This window comes from Scylla paramamosain, chromosome 36, assembly GCF_035594125.1.
Source record: "Scylla paramamosain isolate STU-SP2022 chromosome 36, ASM3559412v1, whole genome shotgun sequence".
In the NCBI taxonomy this organism is placed as follows: Eukaryota; Metazoa; Arthropoda; class Malacostraca; order Decapoda; family Portunidae; genus Scylla; species Scylla paramamosain.
The window spans coordinates 5959408-5986907 of record NC_087186.1 but is presented as its reverse complement, the minus strand read 5'-3'; the positions used below and the strand labels follow the sequence as shown (position 1 = coordinate 5986907).

General features: G+C 42.3%; 1 protein-coding gene across 13 annotated transcripts in view; it reads right to left on the bottom strand.

Moving 5' to 3' along the window:
- Positions 1–27500, bottom strand: part of LOC135090744 (nitric oxide synthase-like protein) — a 158033-nt gene that overhangs the window by 107348 nt on the left and 23185 nt on the right. The window contains exon 1 of one of the 13 annotated variants that reach the window (XM_063987766.1): positions 18085–18222. The exons of 11 other annotated variants lie outside the window; for them this stretch is intronic. The gene's annotated coding sequence lies outside the window, so the exon portion shown is untranslated. Of the gene's footprint in view, positions 1–18084; positions 18223–27500 lie in introns of those variants that run through there. One more of the 13 variants, XM_063987769.1, reaches the window with a different exon arrangement.

Genomic DNA, 27500 nt, shown 5'->3' with positions numbered 1-27500 from the left:
TTCCAGCCACGTCCGAGAGAGAGAGAGAGAGAGAGAGAGAGAGAGAGAGAGAGAGAGAGAGAGAGAGAGAGAGAGAGAGAGAGAGAGAGAGAGAGAGAGAGAGAGAGAGTGTTTGCAATTCCTTCAATGACCTTTCCATCTTTCTCATTGTTGTTGTTGTTGTTGTTGTTGTTGTTAGTTATTGTTGTTGTTGTTATCATTCTTCCACTTTTATCCACCACCTTCTCCTTTTTCTTATTATTCTTCTTCCTTCCCCTTTTCAGTGTCCTTTTCTCCTGCTTTTTTTCTTCTTCTTCTCCTCCTCCTCCTCCTCCTCCTCCTCCTCCTCCTTTATCATCACTATCGTCATCAGTCTTGCCACGTCAGCAAAAGAACTATCATAGATTACCCTTTCAAACTCCACCAATAAAAACCATGGAATATTTTGAGACTAATTAATTGACGAAAGGACACACACACACAAACAAAAAAAAAAAAAAAAAAAAAGAGAAGAGAAAAACATTAATGAATACAGAAAAAAAAGGAAAATAAGAAAAATAAAGGAAGGAAAATATGAATGAAATTAGAGATAAAAAAGAGAATGAAGGCAATAAAAAAAATAAATGGAAGGAAAGGAATAGGAAATACAAGAGAAACAAGAGTAACGAACGAGAGAGAGAGAGAGAGAGAGAGAGAGAGAGAGAGAGAGAGAGAGAGAGAGAGAGAGAGAGAGAGAGAGAGAGAGAGAGGGAGGGGGGCACTTCTTGACTCACACAGGTAAACTCACAAAAAATAAACTCAAACAGATGAATTTATGTAGGTAAGCTCACACAGGTAAACTAACAAACACACTCAGGTAGACACACACAGGTAAACTCAGGCAGGTAAACACAAAGGCAGACTCAACCAAGTAAACTCACACAGGTAGACCCACCCAGGTAAACTCACACAGGTAAACTAATAGAAATAAACTAACGCAGGTAAACTCGCGTATGTAAACTCACACAAGTAAACTCACAGACGGACTTACACCTCGCCATTAGCCAGACAGACACATGCAAAGACTCCGGCAAAGACTCCCATAAGCTCCCCAAAGCCAGGATGCGAATGAACACCTGCATGACTCTCTCTCTCTCTCTCTCTCTCTCTCTCTCTCTCTCTCTCTCTCTCTCTCTCTCTCTCTCTCAGGATGCAGACGTCAGGTAAAACAAACTAACACCAAAATACAACAAATATTCTGAAACGTCTGAAATATCACGAGCGTTTTGTTATTTTTAGTCAGTTTCCGCGGATTTGGTGCTGCACCGCGATATATGAGAGAGAGAGAGAGAGAGAGAGAGAGAGAGAGAGAGAGAGAGAGAGAGAGAGAGAGAGAGAGAATCCAGATGCACTGAAGCGGGAGATTGGGAATAAAGTGTATCAAATAATTGGGACACACACACACACACACACACACACACACACACACACACACACACACACACACACACACACTTTAGAACGAGGTTAGATTAGTTTACCAGTGGTTCAATCCTCCTCCTCCTCCTCCTCCTCCTCCTCCTCCTCCTCCCCCTCCTCCTCCTCCTCTTCTTCTTCCTCCTCCTCAATAAACATAGCGGTCGGAGGAGTGTGTACCCTACCTCCTCTTGTCTACATAGCTCTCTCTCTCTCTCTCTCTCTCTCTCTCTCTCTCTCTCTCTCTCTCTCTCTCTCTCTCTCTCTCTCTCTCTCTCTCTCTCTCTCTCTCATCAACGCACTTCTCCATCTCCTCCTCCTCCTCCTCCTCCTCCAGCTTCCTCACCTGACCTTCTCCCACATCTTCACTCCTTCCTTTCTTCCCTCCCTCCCCCCTTACTTCTCCTCCTTTCCCTCCCTCTCCCCCTCCTTCCCCTCTCCTTCCCTACTTGGCATCAACAGCACAAGTGACGTGACTGAAGCCCTGTGAAAACTTAGACGCATGAAGTGGTGGTGGTAGTCAGCCTCCCCACCGTCCAGTCAAGTAGTTAGCCAGTCAGGTACTTAGCTATAAAGTTAGTTAGTTAGTTAATTAGTTAGTTAGTTTATCATTCATCTCGTCACTCAGTCAGCAAGTTAGTCACTTAATTTATAAGTTACTAAGTCATTCATTTTGCTAGTTAATCAGTCAGTCTGTCAGTTATTCATTAATTCAGTTGGCTGGTCACTCACTCACTCACCCACTCACTCTCTCTCTCTCTCAGTCAGCCAGTCAAGAAGTCACACAGTCAGTCAGTCAGCTGGCTAGTCAGTTTTTATTGTGTTGTTACATGAAGAGATTGCCTTTCGACTTCAAAACACGCACCAAAAACCAAACAATGAAAAAAAATAGTACAAGGAAAAAACTTTGATTTGATTCTGAAATTCTTGACGTTTCCTCTCCATCCCAACAATTAACAAATAAACGAGACAAAAAAGAATTCACGTCAGTTAAAAAAATAAATGACTAGCCGCGGAGAAGAAAAAAATCAGGTACTGGTTTAATTCTGGCTAGTAAACTGATTTTGTCTCAGTGCACAAAAAAAAATCAAGAAAAAACGAGATGCAGGAATTCAGCCAGTTAAGCCAATCAGTAACTCAGGAAAATTTGATAATCTTCTTTTCCTTTTGTTTATGGAATGAAGTAAACCATTTTTTTTTCTTTTAAGGGGAATTAGTGAAGTAAACTGATTTTTTTCAATTCAAGGCGTAGAAAGTACATTAAAAAACAGTAAGTCAAGTCAATCAATATCAGGAAAACTTATCCCATTTTTTTCTCCTTTTCTTGTTTCAGAGGAATTAGTAAGACCTTTTTTCTGAATTCTAGACAAAATGAAGGACACTGAACAAAAGCAGTAGTCCAGTCAGCCAATCAGTAAACAAAAGCAGTAGTCCAGTCAGCCAATCAGCAAACAAAGAACAAATCGGATACTTTTTTCTTTCCTTTTTTTTTTTTAGGGGAAATAGTAAACAGAGGAAATAGAGGAAGCAGTAACAGTAAACAAATCTCCTTACTTTTTAGAGGAAACAGTAAACAAAACAGTAAACAAGGAAGGAAATAGTAACAGTAAACAAATTTCCTTACTTTTTAGAGGAAAGGGTATTGGATATTGAAAGTACAGATCTTCTCACCTCTCGAGACAAAGTACATTCAAGAGAGGCAGCAATTCAGTGAGCCAGTCAGTAAATCAGGGAGAGTTAAACCAGCCTTTTTTTTTTGAGGTGGTTGGGGGAGGGCGAAAACAGTAAACTAACCTTCCGTTTTCTTCCAAACACCAACCAAAGAAAACTGAAAGCATCATCAATCCTTACAGTAGGCGGAAGAGGGGGAGAGGGAGAGGGAGAGGGAGAGAGAGAGGGAGAGAAAAGAACGAGGAAACTCTTATATTGCCCTCTGCTCTCCCTCAATCCCTCCTGCCTTCGTAATAAGTCTCTCTCTCTCTCTCTCTCTCTCTCTCTCTCTCTCTCTCTCTCTCTCTCTCTCTCTCTCTCTCTCTCTCATTTACCAAGACAATCTTTATCCCTCCTTTTTCACCATTCCCTTTTCTTATCATTTCCTCTCTTCTTCCCATTTGCCTTTCTTATCTTCTCTTTCTCTCTCTTCGTACATTCATCCTCCTCTCTTCCTTCCTCCCTACTTCTTATTCTTTCTTTATTCCCTCTCTTCCTTCAGGACAGAGAGAGAGAGAGAGAGAGAGAGAGAGAGAGAGAGAGAGAGAGAGAGAGAGAGAGAGAGAGAGAGAGAGAGAGAGAGAGAGAGAGAGAATGTGTGAGTCTGTCAGCAAACGAAATGAGTGAGTAGATTAGTGTGTGTGTGTGTGTGTGTGTGTGTGTGTGTGTGTGTGTGTGTGTGTGTGTGTGTGTGTGTGTGTGTGTGTGTGTGTGTGTGTGTGTTTCCCTCCACCCGGACCAACACCTGGAAAGGAAGTAAAGACACTGGAAAACTGGAAAACTGGAAAAGATCAACACTGCCTGGAGCAATCATCACGAGAGAGAGAGAGAGAGAGAGAGAGAGAGAGAGAGAGAGAGAGAGAGAGAGAGAGAGAGAGAGAGAGAGAGAGAGAGCGTACACCATTCATTCAGTATGTAAGAAATGCATCGATATTTCCTTCTAATTCTTCATCTCTTTTTAAAAATTATAAATAGTTTCTTTTATTCCCTGCTGTTCTCTCTCTCTCTCTCTCTCTCTCTCTCTCTCTCTCTCTCTCTCTCTCTCTCTCTCTCTCTCTCTCTCTCTCTGGAATCCTTCAATCACTTCCTTATCAATATCTTGTCACAATTCACGAAAGGGGGAGGAGAAAAAGCAGAGGATAATAAAGACACACCAAAGAAGAATAAAAAGAAAGTAAAATAGAATAAAGAGAGAGGAAAGAACATAAAAAAGTAATAGGAAGGAAAAAAGGAAATAACGGAAGACATGGATGGGAGAGAGAGAGAGAGAGAGAGAGAGAGAGAGAGAGAGAGAGAGAGAGAGAGAGAGAGAGAGAGAGAGAGAGAGAGAGAGAGAGAAATCACAATGTTTCTCAGTTCTCACACCAATTTCCTCCTCCTCCTCCTCCTCCTCCTCCTCCTCCTCCTCCTCCTCCTCCTCCTCTTCCTCCTCCTCTTCCTCCTCCCTCACTAGAAACGGTAAATGTTGACATCAAATATTATCATCACTGCACTTGGAGGAGGAGGAGGAGGAGGAGGAGGAGGAGAAGGAGATCTGAAAATTGACAAAAGACGCGAGGGAGAGAAAGGGAGAGGGAACGAGGAGAGGAGAGGAGAGAAGAAGAAGAAGAAGAAGAAGAAGAAGAAGAAGAAGAAGAAGAAGAAGAAGAAGAAGAAGAAGAAGAAACGAAAGACACGAGAAAAGAAAAATGCGATGAATACTAGACTGTGAAATAAATAATAATGTCTCGGAAACGAACGAAGATGAAGAGGAAGAGGAAGAGGAGGAGGAAGAAGGGCAGGAAAAAGAGGGAGGAGAAACAAAGAGACAGAAAATGAGGAAACAGGAAATGGAAGGGAGAGAGAGAGAGAGAGAGAGAGAGAGAGAGAGAGAGAGAGAGAGAGAGAGAGAGAGAGAGAGAGAGAGAGAGAGAGAGAGAGAGAGAGAGTGCTATGCTTATTATATTGGCTCCTTAACATAAAGTGAGTCATGAAGGGAGGGTGATGGAGATGAAAGAAGAGGAGGAGGAGGAGGAGGAGGAGGAGGAGGAGGAGGAGGAGGAGGAGGAGACTAAGGGCTCTCCACTTCAGTAACTATTGTTTGGTGTATAACATAACATGTGATCGATCATCAAAGACTCCCACACACTCCCTCTCTCTCTCTCCCCACACACACACACACACACACACACACACACACACACACACACACACACACACACACAAAGACTAATGTATCAGTTATTTTTACCAATACAAGCACATTGAGGAGAAGAAGAAGAAGAAGAAGAAGAAGAAGAAGAAGAAGAAAAAGAAGAAAAAGAAAAAGAAAAAGAAAAAGAAAGAAGAAGAAGAAGAAGAAGAAGAAGAAGAAGAAGAAGAAGAAGAAGAAGAAGAAGAAGAAAAAGAAAAAGAAAAAGAAAGAAGAAGAAGAAGAAGAAGAAGAAGAAGATGATGATGATGATGATGATGATGATGATGATGATGATGATGATGATAATGACGATGATGAAAAATGATGATGAAAAATTATGATAATGAAAAAAAATTATGATGATGATAATGATGATGATGATGATGATGGAGTAGCAAAAGGAGAAGGAGCAAAAATGAAAAATAAGAACAATAAGAACAAAAACCAAAAAGAGGAGGAAGAGGAGGAGGAGGAGGAGGAGGAGGAGGAGGAGGAGGAGGAGTACTTTTAATATTACTTCCCTACCATCTCACAACACCTGATTCTCTCTCTCTCTCTCTCTCTCTCTCTCTCTCTCTCTCTCTCTCTCTCTCTCTCTCTCTCTCTCTCTCTCTCTCTCTCACACACACACACACAAACTCTTCATTCAATTAACCTTTTCTTTTCTTCCCTATCAACACAAAATATGAAGAAAGAGAGAGAGAGAAAAGAAAGAAAACCCCACTACAGTACACAAAAGAAAGATAACTCTAATAGCTCTAACTAAAGAAAGAATTAAGAAAACTTCCAACACATGAAAAAAAAAAATCGAAGAAAGTCTACCCATCTTTCTTTACGAGCTCAGGTTAAGTGTATTACAACAGGAGGAGGAGGAGGAGGAGGAGGAGGAGGAGGAGGAGGAGGAGAGATATATTGGAGGAAAGGAAGGAGGGATATTAATGGGTGAAGAGAGAAAATAGGTGAGGAAGATTGAAGTGAGGGAGAGAAAAAGATAACACACACACACACACACACACACACACAAAACAGAGAAACATACAAAAACAAAGAACAAATGAAAAAAATGAATAAGTAAACCAAAGAGATGAATGTTTTAGTCCTCCCTGAGCCCACCAGGTGTAAAGAAAACGGGAACAGGTGAGGCAGGGGAGGTAAAAAGGGATGAAGGCACAGGGAAGATGGACGGATGAGGAGAAATGGAGAAGGAGGCAGAAAAAATATGAGGAAGAGGGATGGAGGAAAAACATGACTTGGGAGGAGAGAGAGAGAGAGAGAGAGAGAGAGAGAGAGAGAGAGAGAGAGAGAGAGAGAGAGAGAGAGAGAGAGAGAGAGAGAGAGAGAGAGAGAGAAATTTCCCTTACCATAAAACCTTAAACACAACTCTCTCTCTCTCTCTCTCTCTCTCTCTCTCTCTCTCTCTCTCTCTCTCTGTTTACATATTTTCCCCTTTTATCACCTATACCTTCATTTCCCTACATCTCTTCCCTTTACATTGCCACACTTAAACATCTAACCCTTTACAATTTACGTAATATCACCTTGTTCTTTCTTTGTGTTCCTTCTGTTTACCTTTAAAGGGCCGGGCCATTATCAGCTCCCTCACTCACCTGACACCTGGGGCACAATGCTATACATATACACAATGCTATATATAATTATAATTAATTCACACCTGTCCACCTCCCTCGTATCACTGGTCCAGGTAACGGTGACACAGGTCGTGGTACAGGTAAGGGTGATACAGGCAAGGGTGTTTAGGGTGAGTGATGGTAAATTTAGGGATTTTTAGGGTGTATGTGAGATGTATGTTGTTATCTGGAGTTAAGGAATGGTGGTGATGATAAGGAGAGAGAGGGGATGAAGGAGGAGATGGATAAGTACATCAAAACAACAACAACAACAGCAACAACAACAACAACAACAACAACAACAACAACAACAACCAAAACAAAACAAAACAAAAAAACAAACCAAACACAAGCCCACTTCCCACTCCTATCCCCCCTACCCCCCCATCCCTGCACCCTCTCATCATCTCCACACAACACTGACGAAGAAAAAAAAAAAAAAAAAAAAAAAAAAAGGAAGACAGATCGACTTACACCAAAAAGCTGAAATTGGGTGGACAGGACGGACAGACAGAGAGACAGATGGACAGAGGAGTGACAAAAGGGGGAGGACAGGAGGCCAAAGAGGACCTAAGAGAAGGGAGGACCAGAGATTAAGTCCAAAAGGCAACTGAATAAACTGAGAAAGAAGTGAGGAAGTAGAGAATAAAAGGAAGTAAGGGAGAGGGTTATAACTTGCAATGGATTAAAAATGCTGGATAACGAGGAGGAGGAGGAGGAGGAGGAGGAGGAGGAGGAGGAGGAGGAGGATGAGGAGGAGGAAGAGGAGGAGGAGGAGGAGGAGGAGAACTGTGCTACTCCATGTTGCCACCACTAAAAGTCCATTAGAGAGAGAGAGAGAGAGAGAGAGAGAGAGAGAGAGAGAGAGAGAGAGAGAGAGAGAGAGAGAGAGAGAGAGAGAGAGAACACCCCAGCACAACACGATCTAACAATAATGGATCGTAGGCACAAGATGTAATGGCATGTAATGGGATTTCTTTAATGGAGAGAGAGAGAGAGAGAGAGAGAGAGAGAGAGAGAGAGAGAGAGAGAGAGAGAGAGAGAGAGAGAGAGAGAGAGAGAGAGAGAGCACCTTTTCCCTTATACTCTCCTCTCTGTCCCGTTTCTCTAATGGACGCAGCAAGAAACAGGAAGTCACCGCCTTTATCCTCGCAATGGTAGGGATAAACAGATTAGTTATAGGCAAGATAGAGCCTCGCAGATGGACAGATGTAGAGAGGGACAGGATACATTGGACAGGGAACAGATAGACAGGTAGATAGATAGATGTACAAGTGCAACGTAACCAAGAAAACACCAAGAATTGATGACATACGAAAGGAAGAGAGAGTGTAAGACGGGAGTGGAAGGAGGGAAGATGTGTAGAAGTGTGGCAGTTTGTATATTGTGATCGTGTAAGTGTAAATAGTATGTGTTCATTGTGTTGGTTAAGGAAAGTTTATCTAATTTATCGTTTTCCCTTTGAAACGCAAGTTGTTGTTAGAAGAAGAAGAAAAAAAAAAGAAGAAGAAAAAGAAGAAGAAAAAGAAAAAGAAAAAAGAAAAGAAAAGAAAAGAAGAACAAGAACAAGAAGAACAAGAAAACGAATTAATGTGGAAAAAAGAGATAAAAAAAAGAGAGGGAGAATTTCTGACGACTATGGAAATAAATTTATAAGGTGAAGAGGAATACATGGGGGGGAGAGAGAGAGAGAGAGAGAGAGAGAGAGAGAGAGAGAGAGAGAGAGAGAGAGAGAGAGAGAGAGAGAGAGAGAGTGGCTGGCCATTAGATTCCATTATTCCAATAAGCCTCCAGATCACCATTAATGGAACACAAACACACACACACACACACACACACACACACACACACACACACACACACACACACACGATCTTGAATCCCAGCTGGTACATGATATAAAAGAAAATATAACTGTTGGAATCCTTAATCTATTTATCTATTTAATTTCATCTTTATCTTATTTATTCTTTTCACTCCTTGTACAGAGAGAGAGAGAGAGAGAGAGAGAGAGAGAGAGAGAGAGAGAGAGAGAGAGAGAGAGAGAGAGAGAGAGAGAGAGCTTAAGACGAGATCACTGTTACTCGTACACTAAGCTCACACGTGTTTCCTGTCCAACATCAGTATTTATCTATCATTTCCTGGTGTGTCTGCGTTACATTAGCTATGAATATCAGTATTGCATGGGCATTACAAAACGTGGCAATCTAGACATACTGGGAAAGATTCTGGAATAAGGGGGAGCGTTGATTACAAAAGGGGGGTGGTCGAGTGGAAGCAGATCAAGGGTGGAGTGAAAATCTTTCTCCCTCAAACTATTATGACCGCAAATCAAGCGAGTTTTGTTTGAATGCAGCAGTGAATGTCTTGTGTGACTGAGTTGACCCGAGATGCTTCATTTTGTCACGTACAGTCGCGGTCATAATTTGTGTCCTGCTTCGTCGCCGTGATGAATGAATCCCTCTCCTACCCTCCCCCTCGCCGGCACCTTGCACTCCTCTCCTCTCCTCACGACGCACCGCTGTTCAAACCTTCAAAATTGAGCTGGCTACGATTCACCATGGAAGCAGACACAACTTACGAGCGCAACTGTACTCTCGCAATTCATATTTCGTAATCCGGTTGAGGTTCAGAAAAGCGTCCTTTCTAATCGGAGGCCCAGCTGGTTATCACACGCAACACACACACATGCTGCAGCACTTGTGAACCATCTGTCGATCTAGCTGTGAACTGCATCATGTCGTAATACTTGTTATATTCAAAAGTATTACATGATTCAGTTCACAGCAATACCGGGGAATGGTTCAGGAGTGTGCTCGAGCATGCGTGTGTTGCCTCGCGATTGTCATGTGGCCCTCCGTCAAGAAAGGCCCGCCTCGTCCTGGGTGGGTTAGGGACTGTGGATTGCGAGTGTACATGGCGATCAAATACACAGCGACCACGTATAAAGGCAGGATAATGAAGCTGACGAGGAAGACGAAGAGGAGCCCGATCAAATATACGTTTTCAATGGTGTCTACCCGAGTTCTGAATGGCGGTAATGTACGCGTTACACAGCACTGCAGGACACAGACAGGCGGTTCAAGCCTTTCACAGCGATATGCAGCGACTCACAGCACTATCAGCAATGTATGGAATCTTTATAAGCATCTACAAGAAACACAAGGGTTGAGAAGTAGATTTTGCAGTGTCTAGCCAGTACAATGTTTGGATGCGGCCGTAGAACATGAAAAATGTCCAAGTGTGGTTAGTAATTCATGAAAAACGCGGCAAACAGCAGTGAAGGGGTTAAAGTAATGACAAGTGCATTATTCAAAGTTGTAGCGTAAGATTTATGATCATGATAGGACAAGCAATAGCGGGATCAAGCTTCGTAAGACAATAAGATAGTAAGAAATCAGTTTTCGAATAGAGTGGTAGATGAATGGAATAGAGTGGGCTGTTAGTGCTGAGTCATTATGAAGCTTTTAACCCTCTGAGTTCCGTGGTTGTCTTATTTTCTTATGTCAGGCCAAGATTACAAGATTTTACGATGCTTCAAAAGTGCTGCCTTAAAATCAGTGAACTGTGTGAAGTGTCCAGCAAAATTCTAGGTCTAAAAATATCTAGTTTCGTACAATTTGGAGTTGTGATGGGATGATTCAGTATCTTGCAAGGAGTTACTAAGGCTAAAGAGATCAAATTAAGAGATAAAATTAAAGAGATAAGATCAAACTAGGGTTAAAGAGATCAAATTTATGGGCAAGGATGACAGACAGGAACGCGAAGGTAGGCATCTTTCATACAGGGACAGCAACGTGTAGACCTGATGGCTTCCTGCACAAACCCTTATTGTGTTATGTTCTTTCTGGTGTTTGCTCTCAATAAACGGCGTGACTAGCGGCGACTGGCTTATTTCGCCTGGACCCCGCGACGTGACAGTGATAGCAACACATGTACGTCACAAAAGTCCACTGGTTTGCCGTGAAGGGTCTAAAAAAAAGGGGGTGCTCAAAAAATGGGGGGTGGATCAACGGTGGAGGGGAGGGGATCTCTCTCCCTTAAACTTTTATAACCGCAAATCAATATGGAAGCAGGAAGGGTGTGTGTGTGTGTGTGTGTGTATGTGTGTGTGTGTGTGTGTGTGTGTGTGTTATTCTGATTGACCTTCCTCGACTGTTTCTTCCCCCACAGCTTCGCGTGACAAAGGAAAAGAAGCAAGTGAATGAAAAATATTTGATCTTAACCTCATCCATATCTCAAGCATCTACAGTATACCTTCCCATCTTAAACTTGACAAAACAAGAAAAGCGATAAGGACAGATGTTTACGTGTGTGTGTGTGTGTGTATGTGTGTGTGTGAACTTAAACACGTATACACACACACACACACACACACGAAAAACAAAATAAATTTAAAAAGCAACATACCCCAATGATAAAACACAGTGCGAGTGCGGCGTGTACTGAGGAATCACAGGGGATCACAGGGGGTGTCACAGGGGGCACGCTGGTGGCTCCCTGGGGCTGTAAACACTAAATATTCCACGCTAATCGATCACTTGTCCCCTGTGGCGCGTTCTTCCATGTGTTTACCTTGCACCGCCCCGTCAGTCTCCAGGGGGCTTCCTTCATACTCCCCTCCATGCGCTTCCCTTCCTCTGTGACTTTTTATACATTCACAAATTCCCTCAGGTGACTTGTTTCCCCTTCAGCTCATTCCCTCCTGGACTTTTCAGTTTTAATCCTGGATGTTTTCCGTTTTCTCTTTTTTTTCCGGTCGTATGTTTTAATCAAGTATTTTCTTGTTTTTTTTTTCCCTTTGACTGATTCTCTTTCTAAACAGTTTTCCCCGTAGTAAGATTTCCATAGATATTTCCCCCCATGACATTTTTTTCCTAGGTATTATTTTTCCCTTATAGACATTTCCTCCCCACCCCTTCGCAAGTTTTCATCAGATACTTTCCCCATGCCACTATTCCCTTGCAGACATTTCCCCTGGTAAGTTTCCCTCGGGTACTTTCCTCATGACGAGGGGAAAAAAAAAAGGAATCAACACAAAGAAAATAAGCCAGAAAACAGGAAAGGAAACCCAAAAAAAAAGGAACTAACAAAGAAAAATAAAAAGTCAGGAAAAAAAAGCAAGGAAAACAAGGACAAACTACCAAACCAGGGGAAACAAGCCAACAAACAAGTAAACAGGACGGAAGATGATGTGTTGACGAAGGAGGCGCGGGTGTGGGATTAACGCGCCCTCCTAATGGGTTAACAGGGCGTGGGGAGACAGGGGCGTGAGAGAGAGAGAGAGAGAGAGAGAGAGAGAGAGAGAGAGAGAGAGAGAGAGAGAGAGAGAGAGAGAGAGAATATGTGTGTACGTGTGTGTGTGAAAGATTATCCCCTCATATCAGTCTTTTATTTAGTGTAATATCTCTCTCTCTCTCTCTCTCTCTCTCTCTCTCTCTCTCTCTCTCTCTCTCTCTCTCTCTCTCTCTCTCTCTCACAACAGGTTCATTCAAGTAATAAATCGATATTTGAAAATCAGCCAAAATAATACGCAGTCTTCCTCCTCCTCCTCCTCCTCCTCCTCCTCCTCCTCCTTGTCTTTATCTTCTTTATCGTTCCTCCTTCATTTATTAAGATACTGCTTTTCATTGTTCCTTCGCTTTCTCTTGTTCTTTCATCCTTACTTCCATCATCCTCCTCCTCCTCCTCCTCCTCTTCTTCTTCCTCCTCCTCCTCCTCCTAACATTCATCTCCTTCGCTGTTCTTCCTATAACTCTTACTCCTTTGCTTCTTTCTCTTCTTCCTCTATTTTATTTACACTTACTTCTCCTCCTCCTCCTCCTCCTCCTCTTCCTATTCCGTTTTCTCCTGGTTCTTTAGTTCTCCTCTTTTTCTCTGTTACTTAGTTGTATATCAAAATGAAAAAAATAAAAAATATAAGCGTAAAATTTTTGACACAATCACGCCCCGCCCCGCCCAGCCCAGCCCCGGAAAAGAAGACAAACGTGTTTCTGCATAACTCTGTACACGTTGCAGGGACACACGGCGGCAAGGTGAGGCCAAGCAAGGTCAAGGTTGATTATTAAGGCGGGAATACCTGTCTGTGTGTGTGTGTGTGTGTGTGTGTGTGTGTGTGTGTGTGTGTGTGTGTGTGTGTGTTTCTAATTATCGGTGATTTTTGTAATTGCATCTCTCTCTCTCTCTCTCTCTCTCTCTCTCTCTCTCTCTCTCTCTCTCTCTCTCTCTCTCTCTCTCTCTCTCTCTCTCTCTCTTACACACACGCACCTTATCTCTTCCTCCTCCTCCTCCTCCTCTCCACTCCCCCCTCATTCCCTCCCTCCTTTCCATATCTGTTCCTTCCACCCCTTCCACCCCCCACCCTTCCACCTACCCACGCCCACACTCACCCTCACCTGGCCGCCTCTTCACCTTGATTAAGTGGCAGTGATTAGAGGCACTATCTTCCACCTCCTCCTCACCCACACCTGCCCCTCCACACCTCTACACACCTGCCTCCCACACCTTTACTTACGCCTTGTTGACTCTTTCATTACAAGATTTTCTTAATACCTTACCCCTATTTCTCTCTCTCTCTCTCTCTCTCTCTCTCTCTCTCTCTCTCTCTCTCTCTCTCTCTCTCTCTCTCTCTCTCTCTGTGTGTGTGTGTGTGTGTGTGTAATTCAGTTATCGGTTTCTCCTTTCTCCTCTTCGCTATTTCCTGCTTATCTTCTCGTTCTTGTTCTTTTTCTTGGTATTTTATTCTTCCTCTTGTCCTTCTTGTTATCTGTTTCATGTTCCTCCTCCTCCTCCTCCTCTTCCTCTTCCTCATCCCTTCCTCCTTCTTGTCGTCCTCCTTATCTTTGGTATGTTTTTATTTCTTGTTCTTCTATTTCCTTTTGTATCTTTCTTCGTTTTATGCTCAGTAATGTTACCAATTCCTCCTCCTTCTCCTCCTCCTCCTCCTTCTCTTTCTCCTCCTCCTCCTCTTACTACTACTACTATATATCAACAAAAAACGTAATACATATGACACACTCCTCCTTCTTCTTCTCCTCCTCCTCCTCCTCTTCCTCCTCCTCCTCCTCCTCCTCCTCCTCCTCCTCCTCCTCCTCCTCCTCCTCCATCGCCTTCCCAATTTCCTCTACGGCACCCTTGCTCTCGTGACCGCCCATCAGCGCCCTCTATTATACACCCAGCTCGGTAAGGTGTCACGCCCATTAGCTCTCGAGGCCTGGGTAAACACTGAGTACTCCTGACGAAGGCTGGTACTTCTGAAGGAGGGGTGAAGGCGGTGTTGACAGAGGAACAGATAAATTTATATAGATGATGGATGGATGAGTGGATTGGCAGGCAGATGTAGTAGTAGTAGTAGTAGTAGTTGTAGTAGTAAAATATGAGTTGAACAATACTAAACAAAGACTGAAAAAAATTAAACAAACGCAGGAAAAAAAAAATCAGACAGTAAAATAGAGACAAACTAAAAATAAATAAAAAGAACAAAAATTAATCGAGAAGCAAAACAAAACAAACAAAACAAAGAAAAAAACGGAAAGACACGAAGATAGACAGACACATAGACAGACTTGTATATATAGAAAAAAAAAAAAAGGACTTACTGATGGAATGATGAACAGATGGATGTAGTGAATGAAGCACACCGATAACCTCATATGAAATTGAATGGATAAAGGAAGATAGAGACAGCTGAATAAAGGGAGGGAGGAAGCAAAGAAACAGACAGACAGACAGGTAGAGAGACTAGATGATAGATAGACAGACAGACAGATAGGTGGATAAAATTACAAAAAAATAAAAAAATAAAAAAAACAGAAAATAAGATTAAATGATTGACTAAGTGACTGCACGGTTGGTTGAAATGACTGACACCACCAAAGGGTCACGTGGTGCAGATTGACGAATAGAGGGACAGGGCCGCGTACTGATCGATAGACAAACGGACAGACGGACAGACAAGTGACAGGCATGTAAAGGAACGAATAGGGATAGAAGAGACAGGCAGATAAACAGGGAAGGAGAATGGATAAGAGAGATTGAGAGATAGATACACAGGATGGGTTGAGATGTGTATTAAAGGGCAGAGAGAGAGAGAGAGAGAGAGAGAGAGAGAGAGAGAGAGAGAGAGAGAGAGAGAGAGAGAGAGAGAGAGAGAGAGAGAGAGTAAATGCGGTGTCAAATTTTAAAAGTTCCCGCATCAGATTTCTTTCGTGAATATCAATATTAAACTTTCTGTACTTTGTTTCCCTGGAAAAAGAGGAAAAAAGTAAAGAAAACGAGAAAAGACATTGTTTTTCCTTCATTCTGTCTATCGTTTCTATTCTGTCTACTACTACTACTACTACTACTACTACTACTACTATTCTCCTTCATTTACTATGGATTTCAAATTTACCTGACGCTTTACCTTTACTTAATTATTCTTCTTAATTACATACATATTTCATTCGCTTCTTATTTACACTTATGGTGGCCCGGAGGTGGGATTACCGCGGGCCCTGGAATGCCTGCCCGCCTCTGCCCCGTAAGGAAAACACTGGGGCAGGATGGGAAAGGTCAGGGTTAATTCATCCTCCTCTGCTTCTTGTCAATCTCATTTCCTTCACCTTTCATTCCTCATGTTTTCACTTTTTTTTTCTTAATGGGAGGAGAGGGAGAGAGAAAGGGTATGTTTGGTTTTTCTTTCTCTCTTTCGTTTTCCTTCTTCTTATATTCTCTTTTCTTTTTTTTTGTGGTGTTTTCTTTTGCTCTCTCTCTCTCTCTCTCTCTCTCTCTCTCTCTCTCTCTCTCTCTCTCTCTCTCTCTCTCTCTCTCTCTCTCTTCGGTTCCAGTCATGAAATTTCTTAACGGCAAAAAATCAAATAGAAAAAATGAAATCAACAAATCTGAGTAAAGAAATATGGCTTTCAATTTTTTTTTTTAATCTAACCATTTTCTCTTTTTTTCTGGTATATGTCTTTGCCCAAGGACTTCTCGCGTCTTAAAAAAGTACCATTTCATCTTTTTTTTTCCTTTACGTTTCGCTTTCTAAAGGCGGGTAACTTGCTAATCTGGCTTTTCTACTTATGTGAATGTATAACGTTTTTCTCACTTTTCTACTTCAGTGAGTGTACATTTCTCCGCGTCTGTAATAAAAGTGTGTTGTTTTTTCGCTACTTCTCATCTTTCATTCGTATTTCTGTTTCACTTCCTATCGTTCCTTCACGTAAATTTATTCCTGTCCTCTGCTTCTGTGTGTGTGTTTTCCCAAAGTAATATTCATATCCCAAAAGAAAAAAAAACAACATTATTTTGTAGCATTTCATTATTATGTTACACTTTGCATCGTTCCTTCTTTTCTTATCTACTTCTCTGTGTGTGTGTGTGTGTGTGTGTGTGTGTGTGTGTGTGTGTGTGTGTGTGTGTGTGTGTGTGTGTGTGTGTGTGTGTGTGTGTGTGTGTGTATGTAATATTCGTATCTAAAAAAAAGTACCTAAAAAGCGTCATTTCATCGCTGTTTTTGTTTTAATCTCCTCCACTTTCTTTCTTGTCAGAGTTATCGCCCCTCGTGGTGTTTGTATCTTATCTCTTGTCTCTCTGTTCGTTCTATCACACACCTTGAGGCAGAGATTATACCTTCATTGAGCAATCCCAGAGAAAGAATGAGAGAGAGAGAGAGAGAGAGAGAGAGAGAGAGAGAGAGAGAGAGAGAGAGAGAGAGAGAGAGAGAGAGAGAGAGAGAGAGAGTCATTATCTTAATCATAAAGTAAAAAAGTTATCTCACAGTAGTAGTAGTAGTAGTAGTAGTAGTAGTAGTAGTAGTAGTAGTAGTAGTTGTTGTTGTTGTTGTTGTTGTTATTGTTGTTGTTGTTGTTGTTGAAGTCAGAAAACCACTAAAAACAGGTAGATGCAGTAGTAATAGTAGTAGTAGTAGTAGTAGTAGTAGTAGTAGTAGTAGTAGTAGTAGTAGTAATAGTAGTAGCAGCAGTAGAATTAACAATAACAGTAGTAGAAACAATGACACCAGCAACATCAATAGTAACACAGCCACCAGGGAAAACCGAGCAAATTAAATAACATACAGCGAGAGCCAGCGAGCCAGCCAACCAGCCAGCCAGCCAGCGTCCAACCAACCTTCTTAGGCAAGCCACATCAAGGTGTCCCCAGTTGACCTTTCCCCGCCGCCTCACCGCACCTGGACCGCCACAAACTTACCGCGCTAATGACTGACCTTTTCCGCCCTTCGCCCTACTGCCTGACCTCTTCCTAACCTCCCAGCACGTGCACAAGGTCAAGTCAAGATAAACAACAAGAGTAACAACAACAACAATTCTGATTCATTTCCAGTTTGCCCCGCGGGAGTTTACGTGGAAAGAGTTATATAAAAAAAAAAAACGCGATTCTAGTCAGTGTATGAGAGAGAGAGAGAGAGAGAGAGAGAGAGAGAGAGAGAGAGAGAGAGAGAGAGAGAGAGAGAGAGAGAGAGAGAGAGAGAGAGTAGGGTAGTAAAAAGAAGGCAGACAGAGAAAAGATAGAAAAAAATACACGGAAGAGTTAAGACGGGAGGAGGAGGAGGAGGAGGAGGAGGAGGAGGAGGAAGAGGAGGAGGAGGAGGAGGAGGAGGAGGAGGAGGAGGAGGAGGAGGAGGAAGAGGAGGAGGAGGAGGAGGAAAGAGTTCGGAAGGAGGATAAGACAGTGGATGGAGGTGAAGGAGGAGGAAGACAAGCGGTGAACGGTAGAGAACGAAGAGAGGGATTGAGGAGGAGGAGGAGGCTCGTAGGGTGCAGTGGAGGAGCGGGAGTGACAGGACAGGCCCTTGGGGAGGCATTTTGAGGACCATCAATAATCCAGCGAGGAGAGGCGACTGTCGTGGCCACAAAATCTTGTCACACGCGCCGATGTAAACAATCTCACATTTTTACAACCAACTGAATCCAGACCCCCTCTCCTCCTCCCTCCCCTGCCCCAGCCGCGCCGTCGGGAAGTGAAAGGCGTGGACAGAACGCTCACACTCACACTCACTCACTGGATTTGAAACCGACTAGCAATCCACTTTTCCACGGATGTTACTTTGGAGTGAATCAGAACGAATTGCTTCTGAAATCCGGCCAAGACGTGTAGGAGGCGGTGAAGGAGGAGTAAGACGTGCGCTGGTCTACTTACAGGGGAGGTGAGCGGCTGTGGGAGTGACAGGCGCGGTGCAGTCCGTCACGGGAGGCCACACACGGAGCGCTAGCGAGAACACACCACCGCCACAATACTCGGGGGAAAGTCTGCACCTCTTCCCGCCTCCCTCACACTTTTGGTCCAAGGAGTGCATACAAGTCTTCGGGCGCCTGCGTACAGACAGGTCCGGCAGCCAATCCGCTGCGACCTCCCGAGCGCTACGCCAATGGGAGGAGCAGGGGACAGGATGACGTTAGGCGACGGGAGCCAATAAGAGCGCCAGAAACTCAACAGGTTAGAGGGAGATCTAATAAATAGGTGGGGAGTGAAGACGCGTGGGCAGACGGTGGCCGGCACTGGTGGGGAGAGGAGTGGAGGAGTGGAGGGGGAGGGGCGGAGGTGGGATGGATAACTCTTCCAAACTGTTACTAAGTTTTGTCCAGTGAAGTGTTTTGCATGCACGATGGTCACTGATAGGGGCACACACGCGCACACGTACACACAGCCAGGTGGACACAGGTAGACAGGGAATGAACAGCTGATGGAAACAAATTAACAGGTAGATATAAGTAGACAGGAAATAAGCACACAAGTAAATACAAACAGGTAAACGAAATCGGGTCCATAACGCTGGTAGATAGGAAACAAACCGTACAGAACCAAAAAAAAAAAAAAAATAGATAAAAACTGAAACAGGTAAACATGGATATACAGAAAACAAACTCGTACATAAACAGAGACGAGTAAATGAAAACACACACACACACACACACACACAGACAAGGACAGGTAGATAGGCAAGATACAAACTCACACACAAAAACGAATGAGGAACAGATGAACACAGTAACAGGTGAAAAGACATGGAAAAAAAAAGTGAATGAAAGGAAATGATGAGATAGAGGAAACCAAGTATAACGAGAAATAACATAGTCGTATATATTACACAGGTGAAAATAGAACACGTAAAAATCTTAAAAAAAAAAAAAAAAGTGGAAACAGAGGAAGATACGATAGGTGGATAATTACACTGATGAATTTAGACCACCATAGACTTGTAAATGAATGCAGATGTACAGGAATGAATATGATAAAAAAACCTTAGTAATAAAGTGCAAAACAATTATACTTTTTCCTCTCTCTCTCTCTCTCTCTCTCTCTCTCTCTCTCTCTCTCTCTCTCTCTCTCTCTCTCTCTCTCTCTCTCTTACATACCAAACAAGTCTTCGTGGTCTTCTTGCAAACACGAATGATAAAAAGCATTTCCAGCGCACGTAGTTTTCACACCCACTTGCGCGCACACACACACACACACACACACACACACACACACACACACACACACACACACACACACACACACACACACGAGCCTTTCTCTCAAACGCACACACGGCAATGAATAGGAGAACAAGCAAAGGCAAGTGACGGTGCGTGTTCTTAAAGGTGCACACACACACACACACACACACACACACACACACACACACACACACACACACACACACAGCCCGTAGCCACAAAAACATGGTATCACCTCCACCTTCCTTGCTAACTTTCCTTTCAGTCATAAACTTGCCTGTTCAGAGAGACATTGCAGCCACTCACGTAAGCTGTCTGTCTGTTTGTCTGTATGTATGTATGTGTCTGTCTGTCTGCCTGTCTGTCTGTTTGTTTGCCTGTCCACACACACACACACACACACACACACACACACACACACACACACACACACACACACACACACACACACACACACACACAAAGTAAAGTATTCAGTTTTTCTTTGGGTATTTAACGTTCCTTTCAGTAGTAGTAGTAGTAGTAGTAGTAGTAGTAGTAGTAGTAGTAGTTATAGTAGTGGTGGTGGTGGTGGTGGTGCAAGGCGCTAAAAACCCTTAGGCAGGTAAGAACAGGTAAAAAAGTGAGGTGATGGTGGTGGTGGTGGTGGTGGTGGTGGTTGTGTCCTGATATAGAGGTATGGTGTTGTGGTGTTGAGAGAGAGAGAGAGAGAGAGAGAGAGAGAGAGAGAGAGAGAGAGAGAGAGAGAGAGAGAGAGAGAGAGAGAGAGAGAGAGAGAGAGAGAGAGAGAGAGAGAGAGAGAGAGAGAGAGAGAGAGAGAGAGAGAGAGAGAGAGAGAGAGAGAGAGAGAGAGAGATAAAACAAGGAAGATACGGAACAGATTAGATGGAGGGAAAAAAGAGGAAACCCAATAAAGAACCAGACAAAACATGACAGGGGAAAAAAAGGGGTAAAGGAAAAAAAAAGTGGTAAAGGAAAAAGATCAAGAGTGAACATAAGAGGAAAGGAGAAATTGAAGAAAAAAACACGATTCTCACATTCATTTTTACACACTCCAAACCACTTCACTCACTCCCTCACTCACTCGCTCACTCACTCACTTGCTCACTTGCTCACTCAACCATTCACTACCATCAACTTAATTTCCTTCCTTCATTCCTTCTTTTCTTCATCCATTCATTCCTAGACTTTCAAATACTCGTGCTGGAAAAATTGTCTTTCTTCCTTTTTTTAATCAGTTCTTTTCTTCCTTCCTTCCTTCCTTCCTTCCTTCATTTTTAGCTTGTCCTGTACTCGTGTAGAAAAAGTTGCCTTCCTTCATTCCTTCCTTTCTTCTTTTCTGTTTATTAATTTTCTTTCTCTTCTTCCTTCACTCATTCGTTATTAGTTTGTCAAGTATTTCCTCTCTTCGATTATTCATCCATTTCCCTTCCTTCCTTCGTTCACTTCTAGTTTGTCAAGTATTCATGTAGGAAAAGCTGTCTGCCTTCCTTCCTTCCTTCCTTCCTTCCTTCCTTCCTTCGTCCATTTATTCACCGACTGTCCTTCCTATTCATTCATTCCTAAATTATCAAGAACCAACGTCTTTCTTTTTATTCATTCATTCATGCACGTGCCTTCCTTCCTTTCCTCGTTCGTTCATTCATTCCCCCATTCATTCATTCGTAACTTGTCAAATACCCATGAAGAAATAACAGGGATGAATTACACTAATGCACACACACACACACACACACACACACACACACACACACACACACACACACACACACACACACACACACACTATTAATATCACTGGTTAAAAGAAAAAAAAAAAAAGCAATAGAAAGAATATTTAATGGCGCCAACTCGGTCCCTGACGACATAACCAGAGAGAGAGAGAGAGAGAGAGAGAGAGAGAGAGAGAGAGTTAAGTATAAGTGGTTCAGAGGTGTCAACAGATGCCAATCCTTTAATATTTCGAAGCACTCGCTCTCTTTTCCCTCGAGGTTGCGTCGCTTAAAGAGAGAGAGAGAGAGAGAGAGAGAGAGAGAGAGAGAGAGAGAGAGAGAGATGTGATGTATGTGTGTACGTAAATTTTGTCTCTTAAATGTGTACGCACTCGTGATCGGCTATGTAAGTATTTGTCATGTGTACGTGGCCGTGTGCGTGACTTCCTGTGTACGTGACGAGAGGGAGGGGGGAGGGTGGATGGGGTAAACGTGAGCCTCAAATAAAGAGAATATGATGTGAATTCGTTTTCTTTGCTTCAGTTTGTTTATCATTGAGTATCAGTGTTCAGCTGTGGAATCTCTCTCTCTCTCTCTCTCTCTCTCTCTCTCTCTCTCTCTCTCTCTCTCTCTCTCTCTCTCTCTACTTATTAATCCATCTATCTATCTATCTATATATTTCCTCTCCTCCTCTCTTTATCCTCCTTTTCTCTCCTCTCTTCATCCTCTTTTTCTCTCCTCTCTTTATCCTCCCCTTCTCTCACTCTCCTTTTCTCCTCCCTTACTATCATCCAATCTTTATTCCCTTCTCTCTTATTCCCTTTCTCTCTCTCTCTATTTACTAGCTTACCTTCCTTCCTCCTATCATTTTATTTTTGTGTGTGTGCGTGTGTCTGTGTTCGTTTTTTTCCTAATTTTTTATCTTTTTGACACCGGTAGTACGTCTCTCTCTCTCTCTCTCTCTCTCTCTCTCTCTCTCTCTCTCTCTCTCTCTCTCTCTCTCTCTCTCTCTCTCTCTCTCTCTCTTCCACACAATACACAATGCTTTAAACACATTATGATTAACTGAAAATACAATCATAGGATACCTTGTCTATTTATTCATTTAGTTATTATTATTATTGTTGTTGTTGTTGTTGTTGTTGTTGTTGTTGTTGTTGTTGCTGTTGTTGTTGTTGTTGTTGTTCTTGTTGTTCTTGTTGTTGTTTTTGCCAATGAGAGAACGTAAGTGAGTTATGTTTTAGTGAGGCATCGTTACAGTTCTGATGTCACAGTTGGCCATGTTGTTTTGTCACTATATCAAAGCAATTCCTCTCCTCTGATATATCAATGTAATCCCTCCGCACCTTTAGTCTTCCTTCGTTAACCTTCCTGGCACCGTAAAAAAAAATAATAATAGTTTGCATGGACACGAGAGAAAAAGTTGCAAGGCAGGACGTTAGATTAGGTTTTGGTTAAGTTAGACTAAGTTAGATTGGGTTAGTTTAAGTTAGATTAGATTAGGTTACGTTAGGTTAGGTTACAATACGCTGGATTATGTTAGGATAGGTTAGGTAGTTAAGTTAGGTCAGGTTAGTTTAGGTTAAGTTAGGTTAGATTAGGTCATGTTAAGTTATGTTAGGAAGGTTAATTTATTTATTTTTTTTTACCTTACAGAAATATTTACGAGTCAAGTACAAAATTAATATCCAGAAAGTTATAGGCATTAAAGGAAATGTTGTCAAGCAGTGGAAGAGTTAAAACAGGCAGACAGTTAGACAACACCCACCACCACCACCACCACTACCCTGATCACCACCCAACATCTCAGAAGGTGCCGTAACTCCGCCCAAATTTGTGGAGTCATGATCCGGTAGTGGCCCTCCCCCTCCTCCTCCTCCTCCTCCTCCTCCTCCTCTTTTCGTCTCTCAGTCTCCCTCTCTCCCCCTTCACCGCCTCTCTCTGCGCCCTTCCTTCGCTCTCAGCCTAATCTAAACATTGATTCGGTCTTACTCTTTTTTTCTTTTTTACCTGTGGAGATTGTCAATACTCTCTCTCTCTCTCTCTCTCTCTCTCTCTCTCTCTCTCTCTCTCTCTCTCTCTCTCTCTCTCTCTCTCTCTCTCTCTCTCTCTCTCGTTTGCTGTTGTTATTTTGGTAAGGAAAGGAAAGGAAAGGAAATGAAAGGTAATGATAAGCTGAGGTAGGACAAGGTAAGGTGAAGTACGAGTAAAGGAAAAACCAAGGTGAAGCAAGGCTAGATAAGGTAAGGTAAGACAATGGTAGGTAAGATAAGGTAGAACAACGTAATGTGAAATATGATAAGCAAAGGTACAGCAAGGTAAATTAAGCCAAGGTGAAGCAAGGATAGGTAAGGTAGGGCAACGCAAGATTAAGAAAGATAAGCAAAGGTACAGCAAGGTAAATTAAGTCAAGGTGAAGCAGGGATAGGTAAGGCAGGGCAACGCAAGATTAACAAAGGTGATAAAAGGTACAGTAAGATGAAATAAGCCAAGGTGAAGCAGGGATAGGTAAGGCAGGGCAACGCAAGATTAACAAAGGTGATAAAAGGTACAGTAAGATGAAATAAGCCAAGGTGAAGCAGGGATAGGTAAAGTGCGGTACGGTACTGTTATCACACGATGCCTCAAGGGTCGGCAGCTGTCACTGTCATTAACCTAACTTGTCTAGGCCTCCCCTTCCCCGCCACGCCACCGCTGCGCCGCGGGGACCCACCCACGCACCCGTGTTTCTATCAATGGTATCCTCTTTGTGCCGGTGACGGAAATAGATAAATAAATAAATACATGAATAGGGAGAATATATTTATCATTATTGCTCATAGTATTGTTGCAGTAGTAGTAGTAGTAGTAGTAGTAGTAGTAGTAGTAGTAGTAGTAGTAGTAGTAGTAGTAGTAGTAATAGTAGTAGTAGTAGTAGTAGTAGTAGTAGTAGTGGTAGTAGTAGTAGTAGTAGTAGTAGTAGTAGAGGGTAGGGTAAGGAAGGGTTGGGGAGGGTAGGGTAAGGAAGGGTAGGGTAGGGTAGGAGAGGGAAAGTTAGATTAGGTTAGTTTAGGTTAATTAAGATAAAGTAAGCCAAGGTTAGGATATTTTTGTTACCATTATCATTATTGTTGCTGTTATTATTATTATTATTATTATTATTATTATTATTATTATTATTATTATTATTATTATTATTACTATCATTACCATTACTATCATCATCATCAATAGCAAGACGGTCTCTCATCTAATGGCCACAGACATCACACTAATTCTCAAGGCTTACTATCACGCTTATCTTAATCACAATCAAATCACAAATGCATATAAATACGTGTATATAACCTCTCTCTCTCTCTCTCTCTCTCTCTCTCTCTCTCTCTCTCTCTCTCTCTCTCTCTCTCTCTCTCTCTCTCTCTCTCTCTCTCCCCCTCGTGACGTGCCGGGCAGTTGGAAGCCGTCCCTGTAACCCAAGTGAACTGTATCACTGTAATAACCATAAAAGACACCATATAGAGACCTTTTTGTTATTCTCCTGCTGCTGCTGCTACTACTACTACTACTACTACTACTACTACTACTACTACTACTACTACTATTACTACTACCACTACTACAGCGAAATTTAAGTTAGTCACGTGACACTTGGAAAAGAGAAGAGAAGCGAATAGGGTAAAAGTTTAATAAAAATAGGAAATAGAATAAGTAGGGGAGTAGAATAATAGGAGTGAAGAGGAAAGAGGGCGTAAGAAAGACAAGGAGTAGGAAAATTAAAGGAGTAAAAGAAAGGAGTAGGGGAGTAAGGGGGATGAGAGGAGTAGGGGGTAGGAGTAGGGGGAGATACCTACGCCAATGACTCAATCTTTCATAGTAGAGTAATTAAGGGAATGTAATTTGGGAGTCTTGGGAGTGATCAGAGGAGGAGGAGGAGGAGGAGGAGGAGGAGGAGAACGGAGTATAATGCTAATACTGATAATGACGGTAGTAGTAGTAGTAGTAGTAGTAGTAATAGTTATTTTTGTAGCTGTTGTTGTTGTTTTTGTTTTTGTTGTTGTTGTTGTAGTTATTGTTGTTGTTGTTGTTGTTGTTCTTGTAGTAGTAGTAGTAGTAGTAGTAGTAGTAGTAGTAGTAGTAGTAGTAGTAGCAGAAACCCTCTTCTTTCAACAAACTGTACAAGACAAGACAGGAACAATATTTCTTTTCTCTATTTTTTTTTTTTTTACTTTATTTTCCGCTTCCTTGGCTGCCACCTTTCCTGGGTCGAGATGGAGGCAGGGTGCATAAAAAATAATATAATGTATAATAAAAATAGAAAAACTGAAATTGCATGTGTGTGTGTGTGTGTGTGTGTGTGTGTGTGTGTGTGTGTGTGTGTGTGTGTGTGTGTGTGTGTGTGTGTGTGTGTGTGTGTGTGTGTGTGTGTGTGTGAGATTGACACTCGCACTTAGACACACACACACACACACACACACACACACACACACACACACACACACACAACATGAACCAAAACGTAGAGTGTACAAGAGAGAGAGAGAGAGAGAGAGAGAGAGAGAGAGAGAGAGAGAGAGAGAGAGAGAGAGAGAGAGAGAGAGAGAGAGAGAGAGAGAGAGAGAGAGAGAGAGAGAAAGAATTAACATGCTTCACTGTCATTTAAATATTTACAAAGTTCTTTAAGGGCATGTATACACCCACACTTATACACACGCAAACATACATAAAGGTTAAACATACACACACACACACACACACACACACACACACACACACACACACACACACACACACACACACACACACACACACACACACACACACACACACACACACACACACACACACACACACACACACACGAGAGAGAGAGAGAGAGAGAGAGAGAGAGAGAGAGAGAGAGAGAGAGAGAGAGAGAGAGAGAGAGAGAGAGAGAGAGAGAGAGAGAGAGAGAGCAGTGAAGTCAAAATACGGAGTCAATATCATCTTATCAAATGCAGATTAACTATAAAAGGAGCAGGAAGAAGAAGAAGAAGAAGAAGAAGAAGAGGAAGAAGAAGAAGAAGAAGAAGAAGAAGAAGAAGAAGAAGAAGAAGAAGAAGAAGAAGAAGAAGACTGACACCAAGAAAAGACAATAATGAAATCCAATATGAGAAAGTAAATAGAAAACAGAAAAAAAAATAATATTCACCGCGAAGAAAATACAAGTCAAAAGAGCAGAAAAGAAGAAGAAGAAGAAGAAGAAGAAGAAGAAGAAACAACAACAAGAACAACAACAATAACACTTGGATGCAAAAAAAAATAAAGAAATAAAAATAAATAAATAAATAAAGGAAGGAAGAAAAGAAAGAAATCCGAAGCAGTATTTTCCAAAGTCGGAGTCGAATTGCTGAGGAAATCCGGACACGGCGGCCGGTGCATTGACCAACACCTGATTGCTGATAGGACACACCTGCACCACGTGTGTGTGTGTGTGTGTGTGTGTGTGTGTGTGTGTGTGTGTGTGTGTGTGTGTGTGTGTGTCTAGCTTGCGATTATTATGGTTTATGATCCTTTTTGCAAACTTGTATCTATTTGTTCTCTCTCTCTCTCTCTCTCTCTCTCTCTCTCTCTCTCTCTCTCTCTCTCTCTCTCTCTCTCTCTCTCTCTCTCTCTGACATACATACCCTTCCCCTGCACACACACACACACACACACACACACACACACACACACACACACACACACACACACACACACATACATCCATCTCCACCCACACACACACATCCACAACCCCTACCCACACCCACACACACACACACACACACACACACACACACACGCACACATCCACAACCCCTACCCACACACACACACACACACACTGCAGATTCCATCACAAAGCAGCAAAGGTATAAAGGTCGCTGGCCTTGAACGTATTATTGAGACACGCCAACCAATTACTCTCCTGCTTTTCTCATCCCCGCCTGTTTCCTTGACCCTTCAGGTTGGTGAAAGTTTCTTTTTTATTTCTCTATGAGTTTTCTAATATAAGCAGTCCTATAAAAATTAGTACAGTTGCTTCTGTCAGTGAGTATTGCAGCCTCAGCTCTACTTTATTCTCTCGTGCTTTGGGCATTGCTTTATTTTCTTGTATTTCTATATAATAGGTGCTCTGGTCTACGGCAGCAACAGAAAGTATGTAAAAAAATTAAAATAAAAATCCACTGAGGCGCCAGTCCCCAAACAGGAGCAGCCAAGTGAATTATATTATTCAAGTAGTGGCCACGATGGTGTATATTAGACGCTGATCATTTCCAATATTTATTTTATTAAAATTAAGAATACTGACAGTCTCCGGGTATTCATGATCCTACTATTAACTTAAGTTTCTCGGGTCAGCCAGCAAGGGAGAGCACTAGTTAAGATGTGATAAATGAGA